General features: G+C 41.3%; 1 long non-coding RNA gene across 3 annotated transcripts in view; it reads left to right on the forward strand.

Annotated features, from left to right (window-relative positions):
* LOC127019504 (uncharacterized) overlaps window positions 1-24,031 on the forward strand; it is a 132,868-nt gene extending 108,837 nt beyond the window's left edge. For all 3 annotated transcript variants that reach the window (XR_007766946.1, XR_007766942.1, XR_007766945.1), the window contains one exon: window positions 22,515-24,031. This is a non-coding gene — a long non-coding RNA (uncharacterized LOC127019504). The remainder of the gene's footprint in view (window positions 1-22,514) is intronic.
* Window positions 24,032-25,435: the final 1,404 nt, after the last annotated feature.

Raw genomic sequence — 25,435 nt, forward strand, 5'->3', positions numbered from 1 at the left:
ATGTAATATAGGTGATGTGTGGCACTTCTTTGGCTGGTTCTGCTGTTGCGCCCGGAGTATGGGAAGGCAGAAAAGCTCATCGCAGTTCTGTGTTTTGCGAAGGCTCAGACTTCATACAGCCTGTGGACATGAGTGCTGGCTTTGCTGGGAAAGGTGATGGGCTGTGCGTGCGCGGGGATCTTGGTGTGGACTTCACATAGCTCTTCCACCTCTACCTCATGCCTGCCCAAGGGCTAATATTCCCTTGCTGCTCCCTAGGCACATTAATGTCGGAAGGGGCTAATCCAGAACTCACTACAGCCAGTGGGGAGGGGAGTGCAGGGTTGGGGAGATTATACCGGTGCATGTCAGTGCTTGTCAGGTAGGTCTAGAAAGCATCGGTGGAAATGGGTGATAGGAAACAGAAATAAAAACTTTGCTGTATTGGCATCAGTATTATTCTTGTTTCCTATTTATACTTTTAAAGATCACTTTTCTGAAGGGAGGTTTGCTCTGATTAACTAGTAACCATTAGAATGTGGATTTTCGATGAAGTCAAGTCATTATCCAAAATTTGGCACTTAGTTTTAGAGTTTAATGATGTATCTACTATATCACATGAACAGATGCATAGCTCTAACATGCATTAGGTTGGCTCCTTAATTTTACAGTTCGTTTTGCTCAACAGGCCTGAATAATTTATTTGCTAGATTCATTTTGACTTAGGTTTGATCTGGCTTTTGAATAGAAACTGGAATTGAACTTATGCAGAAAACTGGTACTTTAAAATAAATTAACATTAAATGTACTGAATAATGAAACAAAATGTAATCAAAATATATTTCCCATTTTCCTTTAATGTGTCATCTAATGCTGATTTACTAAAGACAGTATTATCAGCACTTGGTGAATTGAACTGATGATTTCTGCTCAAAATATCTTTCTGTAGTTTTTGAATTCTTGAAGTTAGCTTTTATTAATAGATTACAGAAAGGAAAGAAATTTCTGAATTTGCAAATCCTAGCTGCTCTTTGACTTTGAAAGAATTACGTATTAAACTGAACTAGACTGGGAGGGGAGTTGGAGTCTCCATATTCTTGGAACATGTTGGAGAGAGAGCTAAAATGTCAAGGCTGGGTTTATTATATACCAGACATCAGCTCAGATGCTTAGACAGTGACTCCCTTACCTCATTTTTTTCATAAACTTTGTCAATAGCATATAGTGCTTGAATATTACCATTTAATTTGTTGATTTACTTTGCTTCAGTACAAGCCCAGTAACTTTAGGCATTGATGAATATTTTCATAATACATTGAATTTGCTATTTATAAAGAAAAATGCATATTTTAGATTTGAAGTATTTTAAATAGAACCAGCTTCTCTCATTAATTGTCGGGGTGGGGGTGAATCCCTTGAATCGGTAAGTGCCAGTCATTAGATCACCAAATTCCAGTCATGATTTGCTCAGCTCCAGAGCATCAAAGTGCCCTGTTCTCCTAAACCGGGGCATTTGTCCATATAAAATTAAGCAGATGCCCAAGTGCTCTGCTGTGCAGCAGAACTGATGTTCCCTGATGTCACTGCTTTTTGTGGGGGTGCTCTGGGAATAGCCATCGGTTGGGCACAGGGTAGAGCAAGTGTCTGCCCAGAGGCGTTGGCAGCCCAAGGGGCTGGGGTTGGGGGGAGGATCTAAAATCGGCCACCCAAAGGGATGGCGTAGGGGAGTTTGAGACAGGCTCTTCTTGGAGGTGCTCCATGGAAGGGCAAGAGGCAGCAGATGCTTGGGCTAGAGACCTCCCAAGGGCCATTTCAACCTGAATTATTATTTCAACCTGGTTCTCTTTTCAGTGGTTTTGGATTAGGGCTCTGCTGCTCCCATCTGTGGGTTTGCAACTGGCTGATGATGCTGGGCCCTGCTACCCTGTCACCCTGAACTTCTGTGGATGCAAATTCCCTATTTTTCAACCTTCCTATTGTGATAACTTGTGTATTCTGTCTGTGTGCTGCCAAGTACTACTGGAAGTATCGTTAATCCATACGGATTTATTTAAAGCTATTCTATCTGAGGCTTGGAGGAAATTTTCTCATCGTTTACCAAGCTGAATGTATAATAAGCACTTGTATCACTTACTGAATTCCTAGTGATATGTATTTCCCAATAGGTTGGCGAATATCGTTGCAAATCAGCTTCCTTTATGAATGGCTTTGTATTGACTGTCACTTCTAGTTTTGCTGGTTTTGTGTAAGAGCATTGCACAGATAATGGCGTTTGGCCTAGAGGAAAGATGCCTCAAAGAGTAATGGGGATTTCTTTTATGAGGATCATTATTATTTGTAATGCACTGACCTGGTCATGAATCAGGTTTCTATTGTGTCCTATAATACCACAGGGCAAAAGCAGTCTTAGTTTTAAAGAAATTCCAACCAAAGCATAGGTTAAATGTTAACAGAGCTGACTATCAAAAGAACAAAGCATGTTAATAAAATAACTTTTAGGGGACAGGAAGGAAAACAATTGTTCATGATTTAATTAAAGAAGCAAAGAAATCAGCTGTTCTGGAGTTGAGGCTGGTTGTGTGTGCTGATGTTTCTCTCTTGTACAGAATCCACATTTGACCTTTCAATAGAATACAGTATCTCATAGTAGAGAAAATGTCTCATTAAAAGTGAAAGTGATAGATAGCATCTATTAATCAATGGTATGGAAATTCTTTAGGCCTCAGACTTGGTGTTTAGATGCATCTCTTGGGAATCAATATTGTTTCCAAGTAACTAAAACAAAATCAATAGGAGACATGGATTTCATTTTGGTTATAAATCATTAGTTTCCAGTGTTTCTGAACCTTAAACTGCAAAACAAAATCTTTATAAAATTGCCTTTTAAAGAATAAACAGTACTCAGGAGACCTTGACATGTTATGTCATTTGAGATACAGCACCTTGCAAGCATCTAATTCATTAAGAGCTGCTCCTGTGGTCTTGCAATGCACTGTTACTGCAAATAGGCTGCAAGCAGGATTCTGGTTGAAAATGCTCCGTCAATGCCTTGGGGGTCTGTAGTAGGAAGAAAACAATCTGAGATTTTCCCCTCACTCCTTCCTGTGTCTTCTCATCCTTCTGCTCTTCTTTGGAGTGTGCTCTTGTAGAAAATGCTGCTATAAACCACCAGGCTGTTGTCAGCCTTCTTTCAGCCATCGTGCCCTTTTCCCCAGCGCTCCCTTCTTGTATAAATCCCTCCCCAAAATGCTGCATCCCATCTGGTACCCTAAAAACCACTACCGTTACAAAAGTGTTAGTACTGTTTTGCTTCTGCTATGGCTTGGAAGAGATAGTTTGTTGTGGTTGTTTTCTTAGAAACAAACAAAAAAATGCCTTGAGCAGTAGAGACGTAAAAAGCCAAAGGAGTGACAAAAACCTTACTGCCTTATGTTACTCCTGGAGGCTTAGATTGGACAACTGTTAAAGCCTAAAGAAAACAAAGTAGTAACAGAGGGTGGGGAGAGCAGAGCACAAACTTCTCTTCAGGGAGCTAAGAAGCCAGTGAGTCATTTCTCCTCAGGGACAGAAACAAGAGCTGTTTGTCACACAAAAATAAAAGTGAATTTTGGGACACTGTCTATACTGCACTGCAGCATTACACAGTCACTGTCCTGTGTTGTTTCACTGAATTATTATGCTGGAAAGTTTTCGCCCGCCCCCCCCAGTTGAGCACCTGACCTGTGTTACGCAGGTGCTCAGGAAAGAATGGGTCTGTTGTGAAATTGTGTCCTCATTAGCTGTAACCTGCAGAACATTCATCCTGCTTCCCGTCACAAAAAGCCTAATCAGTGTCCTTGGTTTTCTTCGGTTAGGTGATTCATACAGAGATGAAGGCGTTGCTGTTTTATCTTGGCTAATGTTTTTTTACAATGTTGTGTCCCCCCATTTCTGAAGTTATGTTTGTTTGAAAAAATATACTGGGGGAAAAGAAGAATTAAAACTGAGTGACAGAACTTCCAGTCTTCTGCTACAGAAGGTCAAGAGTACTTAACACAGACTTGAATCTTAAAGTGTAAAGGAATTTTCTTGGAAATTCTTACTGGTTTCATATTTGTACACTGTTTTGTTCTTTGCTGTTTTCAAGATGTGAATCCTCCCTACTCCTTCGTAGTGCTCCCTAGTGAAGCTAAGTAGAAAAAGGCAAAAACCCAAGTCTAACTTCTCCTAGCTGTTACTGTGCTGTTAAATGTGCAATTAACACAAAACGAGATGTAATACTAAGAGTAACAGAGACTTGCAGCAGGAATGAAACTTCAACAAACCTGTTAAAAGCTATCAAGAGAAGGAGAGGCTGCTGGAAGAAAGAAGTAGAGCCAGAGAAGCTCAGATTGGAGTTGAGTGAATATAGCAATAAAGTATTTGCAAATGTTCTTGTGAATAAAACCTGCTGATTTAATTTGCTGATATTGCATACCATTTTAATCACTTATTTGCAAACATCTGGTTGAGCTAATTCTTATTCACAAGAACAAAACACAGAAGACAAAAGCACCATGGATACTTGCATAGATTTCTGAGGTATTCCCACTAGAAGTGACTTAGTCCTTTTGAAAAGGTTTTTTTTCTTTTCATTTGCACAAAAGACTATCAAAGTTACACATGTAATGAGGGAGCTCTTGAAAATAACAACCTGTTTGTAGAACATTCATGAGTTAAAGGAAGGGAAGAGTTCTGATACACGGTGCAGATCATACAAAGAAGGGAAAAGTGACTCAGGTGTGACTGTCATGAAGTGACAGGTATGAATAATGTGTGGCTACCAGTTTATGAACAGAGATGGCCTGGGGATATTACTACTTTCAGTTTAGTTAAAGATTAATCCAAAGTCTGCAAAAGTTAACCGTTTAATTGCAAACCTTGGGTACCAATGTATTATATAACCTTTTAATGTAGTATGGTTGGTAATACAATAAATCCGGCTTCTCTAAAGTTGCAGCTATTTGCAACCCTTTGAAAAGCACCGCAGATGTGTGGTGTACAGCATCAACTTACAGCGGCTTTGTCACTTCAGATGTATTCAAAGTGTTTGGGTGGTTTAACAGAGTGACAGGCTTTGTGCAGGTTCAAGTTTTGTATTTCTCCACTGTCCCAACTTTATGCTAAATCAAATATTGTTTGCCCTTCCATAGCAGGCAGTGTATAGTAATGTATATATTATAGTGATATAATGGTATGTTTCCTCAACAAGTAAGAGCTCTTTCTGTACTCGGATCAGTATGCTTTTCTGGTCTTTGGCAGAAATACCAGGCTATGTCATTTTAAATTTTGTCCTTTTTCAGATACACTGCATGGTCTCTAACATCCACAAGTCCCTGTGAGACGCAGCTCAGAGGGAGAGGCTTTATTAGGTCAACATCTCTTTCATCTTCTGTTGCCAGTTTTAAAATTTTCCATGTGGATGTCATCTGCCCACTCTCCTCTGAGACGTGGAAGCCCTGTGCCCTGCAGCAAGGGAAGAACACACCAGTCCTCAAGGAGCTACCTGGGGGGAAGGAGGCTACAAATACTTGTCCTGTCTGCTCCTTGTCCAGGATGGGATTTGAGCTTGTGATGTGGGGCTTCTCTGTTTTATGCTTTCATTACTCTCTTGTGTTGAAGTAGATGAAGAGAGGTCTAGAGTCCACAGCCTATTTTAAGACTTGGGGCTTTTTCTTAAGTTTTTCGTGGTGTAGCTTTGTCAGTTGGGGCTGTTGCTCTCACCCCATCTCTCAATGGCGTTGCTGTGCATGTGCACAGGAGTAATTATAGCAGAAGAAAGTCCTCTTCCTAGGATAGCTCATAGCTCTCAAAGAACTGCTGTATTACCTGTATTGCCCAAATAGTTGCTGGCTGGGGTGGTTTGGTTTTTCTAGATCTCATACCTAAGCACTGAGAACATAAACAAGGTCCTGGGCATCTTTCTGGGCTCCCTTTGTTTTTACTCTCAGCTCTGTGCTCAGTTGTCCTGCCCTGTGGCTGCTGTAGGGTGCTGAGGTTTGTTACTGCGTTTGAGGCTTTGTTAGGCATGCAGCGTGCCTGATAAAATCAACACTGAGTGACTTCTACTCCCCTAAAATGTTAATACACCTAAAAGGAGTCTTCGGTGGATGTGCTTTGATGGGTTGGAGGCAGCATTTTCCAGGGCTGAATTTGTAGCCTTTGCTGCCCATCTCTCCTCCAGATGAATGCTTTTTCTGCCATTCTCTCCTGCAGGGAGATGGGCCTCTTCTCCCTAGCTGGACGTTCATCTTCTCTAAATCTCGCTCCAAGTTCCACTTCATTCCTGACTCCCATACCTGAACACTCTGTTCCTCAATTTCTGCAGAAACAAAAGTTGTGGCTATAGGTATCAAACTGTGTATTCTAAACTAAAGTTGCACCTCCAGCTTCCAGCCATTGTCCTTCACTTGGTTTCTGCCTACTTTCATGTTCTCTGTCTTAATTCTTCCTTAAAATATCAGGGGAGATGCTAGATATATATGGGAAACATTAAGTTGCACTTACTGAAACTGGGTATCCCAAGTCCAGATCCTGCAAGGACTTTTGTATGTGCTTAACTATACATAGTGGGTGTATTCCCTGGCTACAGGGAGCAGAGTTGAATCCATACATGCATGTGGGCAGGAGATTGCAGGAATCTTTGTAACACGCCATTCAGGATCACTGTTTATGAGTGTTCACATTTATGAGTAAAAAGACTTGCAAAAATCCAGTGGAGAAAAATATTATTCTCTCTCTTCCCCCTCAGACTGATAGTGTAATGAGTGACAGCAGTGGTTTTTTATTTGTTTGTTCTTACAGGTTCCTTTGCTAAGGTACTATTCTTATTGCCGAATTGTTTATTCTTGCTATAGCTTTATGTTCCTGTATGCAGATGTAGAAAAGAGGCCACCTTCAACCCATGCTTGGTACCTGCTGGAATTTGATTTTGGGATGACCCCATTCTCTTGAAGCTTGAAGATGGTACTTTGTAAGTTAATCTGTTTTCAAGGTCCAATCTAATCTACGAAGTGGGGGTTGAAGGAACCTGTTATAAAAAGCTGATGATAAAGTCTAAATGAGGTCACTGTAAATTTCACTGTGTACTTCAAATGAAGAGAAAGGATTAAAAAACATTTATTTAATGTGTCGTCTTTGAGACCAAAGGTACCAATTAACTAGGACATATTGCAAGTTAAGAGTTCTTTTTGCTGTCAATAACTGTCATACAAGATACATTAGTTCTCTTACAGGCATTCTACCACAGGAATTTTATGCCTCCCATAAATTTAAGCATGAATTATTGTGAGAAAAATGCACAAAGGCTCCTACTAAATAATATGTTACAGTTAACACAATCATTTCTTCATGACCTGGTGAAACTAATGACAAATAAATGGTAGGTCATCTTGTTGGTAGTAATGCAAATATATTCTCAAATGGTTTTGGAGCCAGAGAGCGAGCATAATTACCTTTGATCTAATGTCCAGCTCTATGTTGTCACTTCACTTGCTATCTTAATCCTGAATTGATCCCAGCTTGAAATTGGTTTACTTGAAAAATATTTTAGGACATGCTAGTATTACTCAATCATATTTTCCTGATCAAGTAAATTTTAGTGTCTGTTGTCATTGATTTCTGAAGTTGGAAATTGAATATGCCTACATGTGAGTGCAAATTTCAGCTGATGGGACTTTCCTAGCCTTCGTCTTTATTCTTGCTTTCATGAAACCTGATAAAAGCTTTGATCAGAAGCTACTAGAAGCAAGTCAGTCAAATAAGAGGTGAAAACCCCACAAAAACTTTTACCTTTGTTTGGGTCACTTTTGTATCACTTTAGATTTAAAGAACATTTTCTTTTCCTTATGACTGTAGTAAGAAATGGAAAATATATGAATTTTCATATCCCACAGACTCTTATTGTGAGAGAAGTGATAGTGTCATGGAAATCAGCAGAACTTTTTCCATTACTTGCATTTTTCTACTAAATGTGTTGATCAAAGAGGTCATTCTAAAAGCATTTATTTGTCAAAGAAAGGAATGATGAGACAGACAAGTCAGCTTCTCAAGTCTATAGGAAGGAGAGTTGGGGCTTAAGAAGCTGGCCAGTTGGAGAAATAGCAGAAGTTCAAGCAAACAGTTGTGTCCATGCCTGGTGTGGAAATAGGTGTCTAGAAATGGTTTCATTAGGAGGCGAGAAACTGTTTTTTCATTCCCACTGGTACTGAGCTAAGGACCTGTGGGAGGCATTGCCTGGTGTGTATTCCTGGATATCCAATATTATGTAGTGGGACTTTATTTGTCCCAAAGATTATTAGTGTCTGATACATGAACTGAGGCACTCAGTTAAGTGAGCTCAATTCATCTCTAGCAAATTATTGTTGGGGCTGATAACATAGTGCCCTAAAGTGCTATAGAATTTATCAGCTGCCCTGTCTAAGCAGTAACATTAGCAAAACTTAAATTTGATATTGTCCTACCTGTGTCCTAAGGGTCAATTGAAGCAACTTTTTCATATGGGAGTATGTAATTTGGGGGGATCACATAAGGAAAAAGCAAGAATAGTTTCACATCTTGACTGAGCAGAAGTAACCCATCTGGAGATGTTTACCCTGATTGAAGCAATAGAGGTCTTCTGACAAGGAAGCCTCAAGGTTTGCCTTGTATCATGCAGGGTTGGACTTGAGATTCTCAAATGCCTCTCTTGGTCAAAAGTGATGGGGAAGATAGCATATTTTCAAGAGTGCAAGAAAGCAGAAGAATGGCTCTGTAGGCATGGTTAGAGGTATATAGGCTGCTCTTGGAGTTGGCTTGGCCTTAAGTGGGACACCCAGTTCTGCCAGCACTTGTGGCTATTCAGTATTAGTTGTTATAGTTATGGTACATACTCTGTTTGCAAGCATATGCTAAAGCTGGAGATGCCTAATGGTTCTGCTATTATTGCTTGTGCTAGATAGATCTAGACAGCATCCTCCCAAATGTGATTTTGTTGTTGTGAGAGAGGAGGTAGGCACTTATGCTGTAGATAGTGCAGGATTATTGATTTCAAATGCAATGTACACAGACTTTGATAAACTCCAAGAGTTTAGGAGGATTTCCTTTATTTGAAGTCTCTTGTCACTTTTAATCAGTCTTGAAACAATTTTTAAAAATTTCTTAGGCTATTCTTGAACCCAGGAAGTGGAAAAAAAGAATTTAAAAAAAATCCTCAAACAAGCCCTAAATCTCTATGCTTTTACAGTCCATTTTTTTCCCTTATTGACAACAAATATATAGAAGCTAGTCTTAAACTAAAGCTACACCGTCTCCCATGGTGCTGTGGCTGCTTTCCTAGGCTGGATGTGTACCTACAAGCAGAGATGCCTTAGGTGTTGTACACGTGGTGCTGTCACCACAGCAGTGACAGTAGCGTAGACGCTGCTCTCAATTTTGCGTTAGCAGCAGCTCTGCCCTGCACAGCACCTTCATGCCAGGAATGCTTCCCCAAGCATTACTGAGATGACACCTCACACAAGGGAGGTGAGTAGTTGAGTTTGGCGAAGAAGGGAAGAGGTGGCCTGCCCTTTGGCAGGCAGCCCTTCTCTTGAGCTCTTCATGGAGACAGTGGGAGATGAGGAATAACAGGTATTCCTTTTATAGCTGAACAGAGGTGTTAGTGGTCGTAATGGCTTCAATTTTCATTTCCTCCACTATCATATGTTTTAAGTAAATATGTCCTGGTAACCTGTTGGGGCTACCACTGAGTCTGCAGTACATGAACAGGAGTGAATAAGTCTTTGCTCCCAAAGCTTGAAAACTTTCATTTTGAAATGAAAGAGCAGGCAAGGATGGGAGGAAGAATTGAGGTAAAGAGACTTACTCAAGACCATCTGGGAGATCAGTAGTGATGGCAAAGCAGTCACCTGCATCCCAGACCACTAACATGTTTGCTGTTGAAAGTAGCCTCAGAAAAAGCCAATTGTGTTAGCAAGGCTTTTCTTGCATGTTATTTATTGCTTCCCCTCTCCTGGCCTTTTGCAAGGTCTTTAGGAAGCAGTTAGGACAAATATTTGAAAATCCTTAGTATTTCCTCCTTGGTTTTCCCTCTTTACTGTTTTCTTCTTTCTTTTGTGGGGCTAGGCTCCTCTCAAAACATTTAGAGACTTCCCTGACCGACAGTCTTCGTACTTTTCATGACTGAATTATGTTACATTAGCTGTTCCACACAGACATTGCAATGATCGATAGCATAAAAGTAAGACAGTGCTACAGTTCCCACTGAAGAAAGATTAACTGCCTCTATAGACTTCAAAGAACAGGAGGAGATGAATGGAGACAGGAAAATAGGCCAGTTTTCCCCCAAATGCATAGAATATACAAAGGGCATCTCTTATGCCAAATTCCCTGTTGTATGTCTGAGAGAAAGGTTAGAAGTAGAAGGTGTGTTGTGAGTGCACAAGTCTGTTTTCTGTGAACGCTGATTTGGCCTCTTGCTATGATTGGGTGTTTATGCTGATCCCAGGGGGCGGTTCATGACAAAAGGATGGATGTTTTTGGTGCTATTGCTCAATTCTGAGTGCCCTTGACAAGTAGGGAGATTAATGACTTGAATGCAACAAGAATGTATCAGGAGGGTATTTATTCTTTGGAAAGATTAAGAATTTAAAATGAGAATGCTTTGGGTGTAGGTGTGTCAAGATGCTTGCGGGACGCAAAGGTGAGGGGGGATCAATGAGACCGCAAAATTAGAAGCGGATGAAGGGGAGTTCCCAAAGTTCCCCTTGGGCACTGCTGCCATGAGCACTTCCACAGCACTGTGCGCCTACCTAGAGATCGGAGCTCCATACCCGTTACTACTGACTCCTGCCATTTTGTGAGGCTGATAAATGGGAATTCTTTCACACCCTCAAGAAGTATGGGCCTTGGTGACTGCTGAATGATGCACTGGATGCTAAGGGGCTCTGTAAGGTAATCTGTGGGGCTGGGCAGTGTTACTGAGTCAAACTGCAGTGGAATTGAAGGTAGGCAGGAAGACTGGCCATTCTACTTCGATAAAAATGATTGAGGAATTCCTTTTGCAACCGTGAGAGCTGTCAGGGCCCTAAATACATCAACAGGCTTTGCATGTCTTCTCCTTGCCTGGGGGTTTGGCTGCTCAAGGCCAGCTCTGACCCTCTGACTGCCCAGAAGAGCTGTGGGGAAAAGAGCTGGCAGAAATCTCATCTGGAACTTTTTGGTTCAGGTGGTGTTTGCAAGCTCAAACACCTTGCCTTTGGCTCTTGCCTGAGCTATGCTATAGGTATGCCTGTGCCCTGCCAGGTACCTCGCTGGTCCTGACCTCATCTTGCTGACTTGACTTCTTGGCTTGACCTGCTGGCTTGCCTTGATCACTGTGGCTGCTGTCATGGACCTGCTCGGCTCTTCTTGCTTAGCGCTGTGGGACTGTGCCCTTGTTGAGGAGGTTGCTGCCCTATCTGGCGTGGTGTCACCCTCTGCTCCTGGCTCACCTGCTGCTGTGAGGGGCAGCCGCTGGGCTGCATCCAAGTCCTGGCAGGTAGCACTGTGAATTCAGGATCCGTGTCCTCTGTGGACTTGTGTGAGCCACTATTGGGTCCCATGTAGCTTGACTGAGAGAAGGAAGCACAACATGAGCTTTGTATCCAGTTTGTGTGGCCCTGGGACACCTGGGGGTGCAAGCTGTGATCTACTGTCTTGTATCAGTTGGGGTCTCCTAGGAATTGCATGCAGCAAGGGTTGGGAGACCTGTCTGTCCTGTACGGTAGCCGGGGTGCGAAGAGTGGAAAGCGGGTGGAGGAGCAGTGAGCATCTGTCTTACTGCAACTATATTAATCTGGTCTGTGTAGCACTTACCTGGGAAATGCTCTGGCTTTGTGTGAGGGTGTCCTTTTCTAAGAACTGACCTTAACAATGATAATGCTGCCATTTGCTAAAATCTGTTATTTTTCACTGCAAACCCTGAGTGCGTAAATGCTGAAGGTTTTGTGTTTGATCTTGCTAATGACCTACAGAAGATTTGTTCTGTCTGCCCTTGCACTTCTCATTCTTTGGTTTATTGAAAGTCCTACATTTAATTACAGTCAAACAGCTACTGGTTTTTTTCAGAAACATGCATGTTACAGACATCAGCACTTAGAATTATTAAATGTAGTGTGATGTACCATTTAGTGTGCATATGAACTTTTACTCTCTGCCTGATGCCTGTAACTGAGCAAACATGTATCGTGTGTCCTGCACCTTCCAAGAATGAGTGGGAAACTCCCTTTTCCCTGTACTTTGGAAACCAAGTCCTGTCTTTGCTGGTTTTCTCTGTCAGCAGCACCAAAGCTGGATTTTGCAGTTACCTCGCTATGTATTTTTCACCATAGGGGCTTTACGTCTGCTGAGTGAAACTTGCTACGTTGGCAACGGCTGATCTGTAGGTTTGGTCCACATCACTGAATATATGCCCACATGTGCTAGCAATGGTACGGGAAAGAACGTGCTGGTATTTCTTATGGTACCTGACTTGACACTGTGTGTTGAGCTGACGTAGACGTATGGCTTCTAGGACCTAATGTGGCTTTTCAGAGCTCACTTGGGTATCTCTGCACAGTGCTGTGTACAGTCCTGTAATAAAGAATGACTTACCGTATGCAGACAACCAAACAGTATCTAAACCCACAGGAATTGCCATACCTACTTGGCAGCATGGGACGTGTTTCCATTTTATCTCCGTTCAGACCAAAGGAAGGTAGAATCTCATTGTAGGATAATGCGTCTGTGGGTGCATACGTGCTCTACCTTGAATACTTGGTAGGAGTACTGAAAAAGGAGCTGGTTTTAGAAGACATAATGTGGGATAGGCAATGGAGTCGGGAAGGGTGGGGAGAGTGTGTGGACCTTGTAGCTCCACATATGAATTTCAGCTTCAATGGTTTTGAAGTATGTCTTTTGAGTAAAGCTCAGTTTATACACTAAAGTGTGATTTATGGCTAAGTTTAGATCACACTAATTAGGGGAGAGTCGAAGGCAAGACAATATTTCCCATTATTTATGAGCAAATACGCATTGTTCTATATTGTCCTAGTTGTTAAAAGACAAAATATTATTGGAGGACTATTTGATATTTCCTACAGTATTTAAACCTGAGCTCTCAGATATAGCTGTATTCAATCATAACCTGAAAAGCAGTAATGCTTGTGAGTTTTAAAATCAAGCAAAGCAGTATTTGGAACTGAACAGCTGGCCATCAATTCCACAGCATTAATTCCGTCACAAATAAAATACATTGGAACAAAGGTCTTGTCACCAATTGTTTCTTGCCATGTAGAGAAAGAAAGTAATTCCATGTGATCATGCAATTTCTTTACATGAGCTGTTTTAAACCAGAATCATTAGATGAGGTACTGTGTTAATGGCAATTAGTTTCCTACTACTGCTAAGGGTTCATCATCTCCCATTGACATTCATTATTCTGTTTTGGCTCATTGACTTGCAAAATCACTAAACGATTCCTTTGTTACAAAATACCATATTTGAAGAATGTGTTTGATGGAAACACAGGTCTACTCATCATCTTCATATCACTATTGAGAACTTGTCTTCTACCCCAGAATGATTCACTATGGAGAAGAATTGGAGAGAACAGGAATTTTTGCAAATGGCTTTCAAAAGAAATTAAAGTTGTTACATTTAGAGCATGTCTACTTGTCACTCATACTTAGCTATCTCACAGTAGAGGGCAGAAGTGAATTCTTTTCAATTTGCAATTTTCAGGCTTGTAAATTGAAAAATCCACATTTGCCCTTTCTAGCTTAAGAAGGATTGACAACAAAAGGTCACATTTTCAAAATGAATATGTTATACATTACTCCTTATTGTATCATTATTTTCAGGTTTTATATTGGCCCACTGCAAGTTTTTTGATTACCTGGTAATCATCAATGTAGTTATACTCACAACACCCTTGTGAAAGAGGGAAGTCCTATTACCTTTTGTTTATAACTAGAAAACTCATTTGCAACAAGTCTCTTGGACTTGTCTGTGACTGCATAAGAAGTCTGTGACAAAGTTGTCAAGTTACTGTGCAAGTCGCTGGACTCCTGGTTATGTCATTGTAGTGTCTTCTGCAAGGTGGGACTCCACTGCTGTTTGTAAAGATGAGGGTGCAGGTTTTACCTTCTCACTCCCTGTGTGCTTTCTGATTTATTGCTGTAAAATTTTTGATGTACTAACATACATTTGAATGTTTTACAAGCTTTCTGACTTAAAAGGCACTGACAAACCAAGGAAACGATCAGCAAAGACCAGCAGTCAATTGGTGCTTGACAACAAACACGAGCAGGAATTCTAGAGAGCAGCAGGTAGAGAGAGTGCAAATATTTTTGTCTCTTATCTTTGTGGGAGCCATGAATTTGGGTTGCACAATGTTAACTAGACACCTGCTTTGCTTTGTCTGAAGATAGAAAAGCAAGCTTTTCACTTATGTCATTTTTAACTGCTAGGAGTAGCGTCAGATGGTTTTTGGTGGACAATGCTATCATAGCCCGCAATTAAAATCTTTCTGTGGGATTCATTCCTAGACAGTGACAATCTAAGAAACAAACCCATTTGGGAATACAGTTCATACCAGGAAGGAAGAAGAATCTGAGATGTATGACTTAGCTAAGTGACAATGAAGGGTCTTAGACTGACATAATCAGGCAACTATCTTAAGGGTATGAGCATCAAGCAGGAAATAATTTTTCAGGATGGAATGAGGGATAAAATTATGAAATGTAAGACTATAAAATGGTCTCTCAAAGTAGATGGGGGAGGCACATTAGAAACAAGAACAGCAAAATTTTATTGGAAGTACTTTAAAAATGGACACATCTAACCTAGTGAATAATGGTTTTGCCTCTAGCAGTTGCAGTTCATGAGTGTCAGGGATCTTGGTGTAGGGGTACCTGGGTGGTAAGCCAGTAGAATAGCTGAACAACTTCAGCTCAGGCATGCACTGTGCACTAAAAGCTGTATAACAGTTTTACAAGATGGAGAAGATAACCTAGAAGAAAAGATACACTGGAGCAGAGGAATGGATAAGAAAAGGTTAGCAGGAAATGTGGCTGTGCAGGCTTTTGAGAGATGGTCTAGGATGAAAAGTGTGAGTTGTGCTAAAAGGGGAGGGATGGTGTTGCAGTGGGGAAGAGGCAGCGCCTGGAGGCACGCAGGGAAGTTGCAATAGAGGCTGTCTCGGAGCAAGTTTTGGTGCAGGTGCCTCCTTTCAACAGAAGTAAATGGGGCTCTTTGGAGAGGCGTGAGTCCATCGGCTGGGGAATGCCGGGGGCGGGGAGAAAATAAGAGAGATTACTTCCTAAGGCAGAGGAGGGCATGGTACATGGTTGCAAAATCTAGTACTGGGGATGTGCCTAAACTGAGAGTTGAGAATCTCCATGCTTCAGTTCTTTTTCGTATCAGCAGATTATTTAATTCATGTGTTTTGGGGGATTGAAAATTTCCTTTTGACTGCAGTCTGCAGTTTTCATTGGCTCTTCAACATACATTTCTTTTTAGAAAAAATTAGTGACATTTTCCATTGGCATGAGGTGATATTGTGAGTTATGTGGATTTGCAGGAGCTGCTCTTTATTTTTAAAGTGTTTAAAGACTGCCTCTGTGCTTTTAAACCTCCTAAACTACTTGCCTGTTGGTGAGGTATCATATATAGTATTCCCACTGGAAGAACGTATGTGACTGGTGTACTTTGAGAGCCAGAGTCTCTTCATATTCACCCTAGTTTTATACCAGGGCAACTCCAGGGACTTGTCTGAGTGGGAGCAGAATCAGGCTCCAAATCTCTTCCGTTTGTGATGGGAACTGTGTGACAGGATTAATAAATCATCTTCCTAGCTTTAAAAAAAACCCAAAACCTGTTTGGATAATAAAACTTTTAGTAATGAAATAATCATAGATCAGTTGGGTTGCCTGAGGGGAAAAACGTGTCCGTCTCTCTGCTTAATATGTTTTGCTCTTTTGCTTAACCATCCATTCATGGTATTTCTCCACTGCAGAAACACAACCCAACACTTCTGCTGACTGGACAGAGGGTCAGATCAATGCAGGGCAAATTCCTGTTAATGAGATTTTGATTCTTTGACATTTCCAATCAATGTTTACTTGAAACGCGTGGAGGGAGTCTGATTTTAGCAATCCAGTTCTCAATTGTTTCTCAAGTAGGCAATCGCAAATATTTGTCTTGTCTGTTTTTTGGGGTTTTTTGTGTTTTTTAATGGAGGACATAAATTTGTGCTGCTCAGCGTTAATTAGCTCCTTAATATGCCATGTTCTGCACTTCAGTGAAAGCTTGCTTTTGTTTGTGTCATTATTACCTTTCCAGAAAGAAAGTATCAGTTTATTCTAGTAGACAACTTCAATGTCTCTTAATTAGTAACTTTTCCTAATTTAATTCCTTGGCAGTGACTGTTTAAAAAATGAACTATTCTTGCATGTGTATGTAATGCAACCGGAATTCTTACTAAACATCAGAGGTGCGCAACCAGGGAACGTGTACCTCAGTTGTGCCACTGTTCATTATGTTTTGCCAACATCTAATTTCTGGGGGATTGCACTTTCCTGTTATTCACCTAACTTTACCAAAGCAGCAGCTCAGAGGTGAAGCCTCTCGTTTCCCGAGGGAGTGAGGTAGCTGCTCTGATGATAAAACATTCCTTCTTGTCCTGTCTGGGCTGTCAGGAACAGGAACTTATAGTAATAACAGTCTGTATGCCCAGTTAAATAATGTCCTATCTCGGAGAGGGCTGGAATGCCATGAGGTGTTGAGCTAGGACATGTGAAATACAGATCATTGGCAGGTAAAGGTATTTGCTATTATATCAGAGACAGATAATATCTTCTGTACTGGTGGCCACATTTTGAGACACCTAATTTCTTTCAAAAACTATTTATAGGTGCCTGTTCTCAGGAAAGCATGTTCTTTGGATCCAGAATGTGTGAAGTCATTTAGACTTACAATACTGTGTAGTATTAGCAACTGCCTAGAGGCTTAACTGTAAGCTTGAGTTTCAATCGTGGGAACTAAGAGTCTAAATGGTTAACACCGGAGTACCTGACTTGCAGTGCCTGTGTTCTGCACTAGATCTCATCCTGACAATCTCCAGCTGTGGGAACTAGGATTGCTGCTGCATCCTCCCTGTTAAACAGGTCAGTTGGAGCCAGTCATTATGGCTACTGCACTCGTTCTTTTGAGAAGGGTTTGTCACACCTACCTGGCAGTGAAAGGCCTCTGCTTAAAATTTTTTTATTTTAAAACAAAGTGTAGCTCAAGGCCTGGTACAATAACTTTCAGTTAGCTTGAAAGAAATTTGCTGGAGGCCAGCATTTTTAGAACAGACAAACCAGCATTTGAAAATTTGGCCACCTAGAGCTCTTCCAACAAAAGGTCGCTCAGAGATGCAAGGGGAGAGTTGTTTCAGATGCTCCCTCTGTGGTCTGAACTGGATTTTCTTGACATTGGGGACCCTCTGCATAAAAGAGAAAAAGAGCCAAGTTCTAGGAATGGGCTGACCCTGCAGCCGAACACGGCTGGGTCAGGCAGCCACAAAACAACAGTCAGAATAGTCACATAAATTGTGATGAATCGCAACTTCTGTTTCTGGAGAGGCAAAAAAAAAAATCCAAATCTACTGAAATTGAAACATAATAAAATAAAATGCCTCTAATACAGGGTAATCATGTGCATTTGCCTTATATATAATGATTTATAGGGTCTTAAATGTACTTCCAATTTCTGTCCCTTTTATTTTTTGCAGTCTTGGAAAAGTAATAGGTTGAACTTAGCTTTGAGAATAATGTAATGCAGCCAGCGTAGCTCTGCTCCCAAACAGAACCATGCTTTTTATTTAGATGAAAATATTCAATTAACTCCTTTTGTGCTGGCTTTGCTATCCTTCAGGATAAATAAGTTTCCAATACAATTAATAGCTAACCAAAATTGAAGAATACTTGTTTGAGATCTTGGTGGAGGAAATGAATCTTGGAGAATGCTGCAAATTGCTCTCGTAGTATCTTTTCAGAAATATAATACTGAGCTGCAATTGCAGTCAATTATCAGCTTTTCTCTACTGTGCTTTGATCCTTATAGCAATTTTTTTTTCTTTTGCTAGTATGCATACCCCCCAAAAAGAAATGTAACAGGATGCCTAAATTGCTGACTGTGTTGTGTGCAATATCGACTGGGCTCATTGATGCTGCGTTATCTAAGACTAAATTGGCATCAATTTTTTTTCCCTCTGAAGCCTGAAGATTTTGTGTTCTTTTTAATTGTTGGAGGAAGGTCAGCGCAGAGTGTACCCTCTGGCTTTTAATCTTAGACAGAAATGTCCTAAATGAATAGAAAACTGCATGTCAGCGAAACGAACTCTTGCTGAAAGCAATGTGTAGGCTTCTCATGTTTTGCGTTTGTGATGACATAAGCTTTGACCTTGGCCTGTATCTTTTTGAAAGAAGAGTAACATTTGTTCCCTTCAGCCTAATAGCACTGATGGTAGGAGCTGTGCACTTGAATGAACAGCTCCTGACCTACTGCAATTTGTAGCACTGGTTGGAGAAAGACTTTTTTTAATATTGAAGTGCTGTTCTTTATAAGCTTCTGTCTTTATACAGTCAAAATGTAAGTGGAAGAGACATGACATGTATGGTTAGGGTTTAATGTGGTAAATTAATTTCTTTGCCCATTTGGCTGTTTCTGTAGCCAGTATGGCAGATGGAGAGCTGAACTTGTGGGGAGGACTGTTCCTACAGCCTAAAAGACTTTCTGAGCTTATCCCTTCTCTTTTTTTCCCCAGCTATGGCAGGCGGGAAAGAGGGCTCCTGTGATATCTCTGTCTTTGTCCCCAAAAGGGGGAGGAGGGGGATGGATGCTGTGGGGAGAGCAGTCCTGTTTATTTCTCCCTGAATGCTCATTGAGGCCTCTGCTGTGTCCTGCAACCCAAATCTGAGAAAGGGGAGGAAACGTGGATCAAAAAATATAACTCATAAACAACTGGCAGGATGGAGCTGTCGGCATAGACTGTGGCGGGCCTTCCTGCAAGAAGGGCATCCACCCCAGAGAGATCCATGTCTCTGTGCCAGGCAGTGAGTAATCCCGTGTTGGTGCACTGTGAGAGAGGATTAATTTTAGCATCTACTTTTGAAATTATTTCAGGGCACTTTCATCAAATGCTGTGGTTGAATGCAATCAGATTGAATGCATAGGGACATAAGTTTATTTTCCCTCCACTTGAGCTCACCAAAAAATATGAAAAAACCTCAAGGCCATTTCCCTCGGGGCTTTGGCTCGTATTTCCTTGTTGAGACAGGAGATTCAGGAGTAAAAGAACAGCTGCCCATCTGTTAGGAAGGTAAAAGAGGTGAAATACATCTGGTCCTCTGCTTTCCTTCACCGCCCCAAGTTCTGCACATCCTGAGGAGAAACAAATTCAGTTTTCCTCTTGAAGCCCAACAAGGGCAAGAAGAAAGTGGAACAACTGAAAAACTTCTCAGCATATTAAAGAATAGTTGGAGGATAAAACAGGCCTGGGGGCATCGCTGTGACTTTGAGCAAGGCTGGGAAGCGTTACTGGTCTCTTTTTGCAGAGGTCTGTGTAAACAGTTTCCAGTTGGGTGAATTTAGAGGTTTCCCCGGTCTGATCTGAGATTTCACTTCAGTTGTCCCCAGTGGCTCAGGGACACTCTCAGGCAATTGCAGTTGGGAGATTTTTCATGCCTCCAATTTGACCATCTGCCTTTGACAATAAAACGTGTGCAGCAGTTGATGAAATGTCACAAGGAAACACACAGAACATGCTGGGCAAAACACTGTGAGCTCTTTGTGTCTCATTTCTCCCCAAGCCTGCAGTCAAGGAAAGCTGTGGAGCAGATGTAAGCCCAAAAGTAGGGGGGGGGATTTTGTACACAGAAAAATTGAAAGCTAAATTCCAGTCTTCAGGTGTGAACCAGCCGTGAGAAATGTAAGGCACCTATACAACGTTTGTGGGAGTCTGTACCAAATCCATGTGTAAAACCTCTAAACAGACAGATTAATGAAGACTTTATACAGAGTTCTATTTTATCAGCAAGAAGATGTGGCAGAGTTTGTGGTTTCTGCGTATGGTTTAGCGCAGAATATCCAGGTGGAGTTTGGGACATCTCATCCATGGGTTCCAGGAGATGACTGTCATTGAGAAGTACTCTGTATCAAGCAAGCCTGGAGAGTGTGTGATTGCCAGGTCTGGCTTTGAACGAAGGTGGAAGAAAATCCACCAGCTCTAGCTCTCCGTCCCACCAAAGTGGGCCAGGTCCCTTTTCATCTTCCTTCATGTCCCTTTCTTGTTCTGTGGCTTCTATCAAAAAGCATGCTTTTGTCTTCACAGAAGGAGTTGGAGAAAGGATTAGAAAAAGAACTGGGTTCCAGTGTCCATTCAAAGCTCCCTGATACAGTCCCAAGTTTTCTGCTGTCTAATGAAATGTAAAAACTGCAAGTCCATGTGTCAAACTGCATAAGTGCTTTACTGTGTGTGTAGCATACCCTCTTGGTTGCTTAAAAAGATGGGTCAAAGAGAGTGTAAAGGGAATGTTTAGTTATTAATCAAATGCCTTGATGGTTACTAGGTGGCAACAACTGATCTATCTTTAGAAACATAAGTTCTGAGAGTGCAACCGGGAAAGATCAGCTGACTTTTATTTTCTTAAATGAACCATGATTTGAGTCAACACTGAAATCAGCAGCTTGAATTTCTGACAAATAATTTCGCCTTGCTTTCCCCAAGCCACCTTCCTCATCCCCTCTCTTCTCAGACGTTCTTTTTCACCTTCAAGCTCACTGACCTCCCAGGCCGTGCCGAGGCATGAGCTTGGTGCTGCTGCGGCTGTCTCCCCCTGGGACGTGGGGGCCAGAGGGATGCTGAGGGGCTGACAGGCCACAGAGGTTGGTGGGGAGGGTGACAGCCCCCCTCCCTCATGCCTGGCAGTTGGGGTCACTCGGGTGGTACGTCAGGGAGCCAGGCACACTGGGGTTCCGGCTGGACACCAGGTTTGGGGTAGCCTTGCTCCATCCTGTATGTCTTTGGTTGCAGGAGGTGCTGGTCCTGTTATGTTTGGGCTTTGTATGCTGCAGAGGGCAGAGATTTCGGAGGAAAATAGCATGTACTGAAGGGGAGGTCAGTGAAGAGAAGCAGACAGCGTGTTTATGTAATAAATCCTGGTCCCTTTTCCCTTTGTTTGCCTGGCACGGTCGTTTCCAGAGGGACTCATAACTGTGAGAGGTACCTGTGTGTGCCGCAGCATTGCTGCAGCACTCCAAAGTTATGAAAAACTGAAGGGTGGCAGCAAGGTTTTACTACGGAGCTGTTCTTAAATAGTTATCATGGGCATTCATTTGCAGGGAAGGGGATTTGCAGGAAAAACGGAAAGAAAAAACGTTCCAGTTCCTTAAGAAAGAGGGAATGGCCTTATTTGCTTAGGAAGCAGAGATTTTTTTCAGAGCTGGACCTCATTCATGCATAACAAGAATTTCCTTTGGTTTATGCAGAGCTAATTTTGGAGGACACTTTTCTCTAGTGATTAGTAACATTTTGTTAATGTTTTGTTGTGCTATGTTAGAGCAAATGTAGTCATTTTCTGCTGGGCAAAGAACTAAAGAGCAGCATTTTTCAAATAACACAATTCAGTGGGATAAGGGAAAACTTGCAGAACTCTCTTACTGTTAGCAGGAGCCTCTGACTGAAGCTGCACCCTGGGAGGTTTGCTGCTTCTTTACTCCTTCTTGCAACTTCTTCTGTGCCAGAGCTAGCTGCTTCCAGCAGCAATAGTGTGCTCCCTCTCTTCCTCCATCACTGAAGTGAGGATGGCCATGCCCATTTCCCTGGAAGATGAGGCAAAGCTCGGACCCTCCGGGCCAGCTCCTGCTCACCTGCTCTGTGCCCCATCTGACCTACTGGCCAGGTCTTGGTCAGAGCTCGCTGTGCTGGATCTTTGATCCACTTACTCAGCACACCTGACACCAGATGCCTGACTTTATTGCTTCACTATGTTGAGGTTTGACATGAGCTATGGCCCTTCTCTTCCCTCTTTTTCTCTTTGAGACCATGTTTAGGAGAGCTGGATTTATTTTTCCCTTCCTGCAGCTCTTTAAACGCTGAGGGCTCCACGTAGAGAACACACATTAGTGTTCTCCTGTCCCGTAGGCTTTGGGAAGTGATATTTTTTAGCACATAGAAAGATCAGACCTTCAGAGAGACTGCTGTGATGTGTTATGAGAAACACTTTGATTTCTTTTCTTGCAGAGCACATTATGGGTCATATTGCCCTGAACTGTTCTCCTTGTACCCACCTGCTGTCTTGAGCTCATTTCCTTACATTGAGAAAGTATCTGGGAAAGAATTGACTCAGAAAATAGTTCACAGTGATGCAATCCTGTAAGACTTTAAAAAAGTAGGCAAAAGAGATATTTTAAGTAATATAGCTGTTCATTTTGGACACCTGAACCTGCACCTGTAGATGTTTTTCTCATTGGTACAGGTGGATCTGTCCTTGCCACGCTTGTTTGCTCTATGCTTTTCTGAGCTCTCCGAGGAATCCCGGACACAGACATTAGGATGCACGGTAGTGATTTATTATGTGGAATGAAGTAATGGAGAGCCAGCAAAGGTTGTTTATAAATTGGCTCTCTAAGCACTGTTGGACTGTTCTTGTATTTGTGCAGTGTATTTCCCAGTATCTCATCTGCATGTTCAGCAATTGATACTCAAGCTTACTTTTCAGTTCTTTGTTGTGAGTTCATGGCCTGCTAAAAGAAGTGTTGGACCAGTGTTCTACCTGATCATCTGCTTGTGCAGTCATTGAGGAGAACTTTTAAATCGTCTTTCTGCTCTGTATTGTAAAATCTAGTGTGACTCCAAGCAAGCATCTTGTTGTATACAGTATGTTTCTCAGATTTTCAGAACAAAACCCATATGTAGCTCTGTTCCTTTCAGTAGGACCCTGTAATAACAGACTGCTGGTGTTTCCCTGTACACATTAATTTTGCCTCAAAAGCCAATAAATATGTTTGATGCACACTTAATAATCTAAAGAAAAAGTGATTTTCTGCTGTGGTTTATATCCTTTCATTAGATACTTCAAAGAGGATGTAATATTGGTACTGTTCCCAGATGCTTCATGAAAACAAATACTAATACCTAATTATTGCCTTACACTTTATTCTATGTGGCAGTAATATAAAATTGAATAGTATTAATTAGACCAGAGGCTCGGTCCTGATCTGAGAGGTATTTCCCTTTCTGATCCCAGTTCTGTTCTTTTTAAGCACATATATCATTGTTGTCATAATTTTGTGACACAGACAAAAGAAGTAGAATCCTTGTTAAAAATGCACTTACCTATGACTTGGTTAGAACTTTACTTGAGTTTCTAGAAGATGAAAGGTAGTGAATGAAATCATGAAGTCATCTGGTGTCTTTCGCTACATTGTCATGTGTCATCATAGTAGTTTGAGGACTGGTAATAGGTTAATTTCCTAATTAATACAAATTATTTCAAAGAGTGGATTGTAATCAAGCTGGAAACCATTCATGGGAATGAAACAGAGCACAAGCCAAAGAGTTCAGACACAGAAAACACTGTATATCAACACAAATCCAATAAAAAGTAAAATCGAACCAACTGTGACATTTTCCCAGTGACACAGAAACGTGGTACATCCAGCAATGAGCTGACTTGTCTGAGGACCTGTGGTGACCAGGCACCCTCCAGACATTGGACACACGGTACTGAGTGTTCGAAGTATGCTGCTAGTGATCCTCCTTCCTGTTTGCTGTTGCTGGCTGAAGCCAAAATGTTATACTATTTGATTTAAGAATAATTTACAATGATATATTCTGGTTGATATGTTTATATCCCGTAGTGCATTTTGCCATGAAATTCAGAACATGCATTTTATGGAGTATAGGACTGATTAAAAGCAAGGAATTGTCAGTAAAGACATGGTGCTTCTCACACAAAATACTAAAATGGGCTTTTGATGCATATGAGTTCATATACAGGCTTGGTTGCTACCAACTGAGCCTTATAAATGCAAATTATGAACAATTTCATACTAATGCCAGCTAATGTACCATCTAGACATGTTTGGACACCAGAAATGTTCCTATTTTGCATTCTATTGTAAATCTGTTTCTTGACAACCTGGTAAAATACAAAATAATAAAGACATAAAATGTAGTTAATGTTCATTGGCAACATATTTCTACATATGTTATTGTCACAACTGAAATAACTTATGTGAAAAATAAAAAGACCAACCTTCAAGTGGGTTTAAATTATTACTTGTCATAGAGTATATGTGTTAAATAGTCTAATGGCACTTTTGGTAAAATCTATACTGTCCTCTTCTCCAGTGGATCGGCTGTACTGATAATTAACCAAGAGAAGAAAAAAAGCCATAATGTTGTCTGCTTGAAAGCTGGGCAAAGAAAAAAGGTAAAAGACTTTGAATTCACTAGTTGCAACTTTTTGGTTGCTTCTTTGGAAGACCATGTTGTTATCAATGAAGCGATTCTCTGAAAATGTTGAATAATCAATTCCTGTTTATCCTTTTATAAACCCACAAGCAGTGAAAATTATCTCTTTTAATAAAGAAGAAAAAATGCGATGGTATAATACACCATTAAAAGAGGCTAGTAATTGCTATAGCCCAATTATAAACTACTCTTTTTATGATCAATAATAATGGTTCTTTTTATTCTTGAGACATGGCTGTCATTACTTTGGCTGAAATGTGTGTTAGGATTATATGGCAGAAAGCTGGTTTGGTATTAAAACACAATTTACTGTGAAAAAAATTGCTTGGTGAATTGAGGTGGCAAATTTTGTCCCTGGTGATGTCTGCTCTTTAGCTTGTCCGGCTGGTTTCTGTCCCATGTATGCAGGGGACAGGTGAGGACCAGATGCAGGTCAGGAATGGGAGTCTGGGGACCTGCTGGGCTCTCCTCAGGGTTATGCTGGGTCTTAAGTAATTTGTGTACTATGTTTTTGATTACTTGTTTGTGCTGTGGTAGTAGTTGGATACTGAATTTTGTTGCTAAGGTCTTGGTTTTTCTAAGTGTGTGTTAGCAACCTGGGATCTTCCAAATGACTGGTGCAAGCAATCCCTAGCCCAGCTAACAACTGAGTTACACTGTCCTACAGTCTCTGGCAGACATTGCTTGTACATTTTGCTCATACACTTGCAAACTGATTAAATAGCCCAGAAATTTCAATGGAAGGTACAAAAACTCTGTAGAGTTTCTCAGGCCGGTTCACAGCTTCTCAGCAGAGCAGGCAAAACTGTGTTTTCCTGCCCTAGCCGGAGGGCTGGAAGCAGAAGTGGGACAGGGAACGATGCGGGGAGAGGTCTGAAAATCTGGGTCGCTGACTCACGCTCCCTGGGGTGGCCGGAGGGA

This window comes from Gymnogyps californianus, chromosome 9 (assembly GCF_018139145.2).
Source record: "Gymnogyps californianus isolate 813 chromosome 9, ASM1813914v2, whole genome shotgun sequence".
Lineage (NCBI taxonomy): Eukaryota > Metazoa > Chordata > Aves > Accipitriformes > Cathartidae > Gymnogyps > Gymnogyps californianus.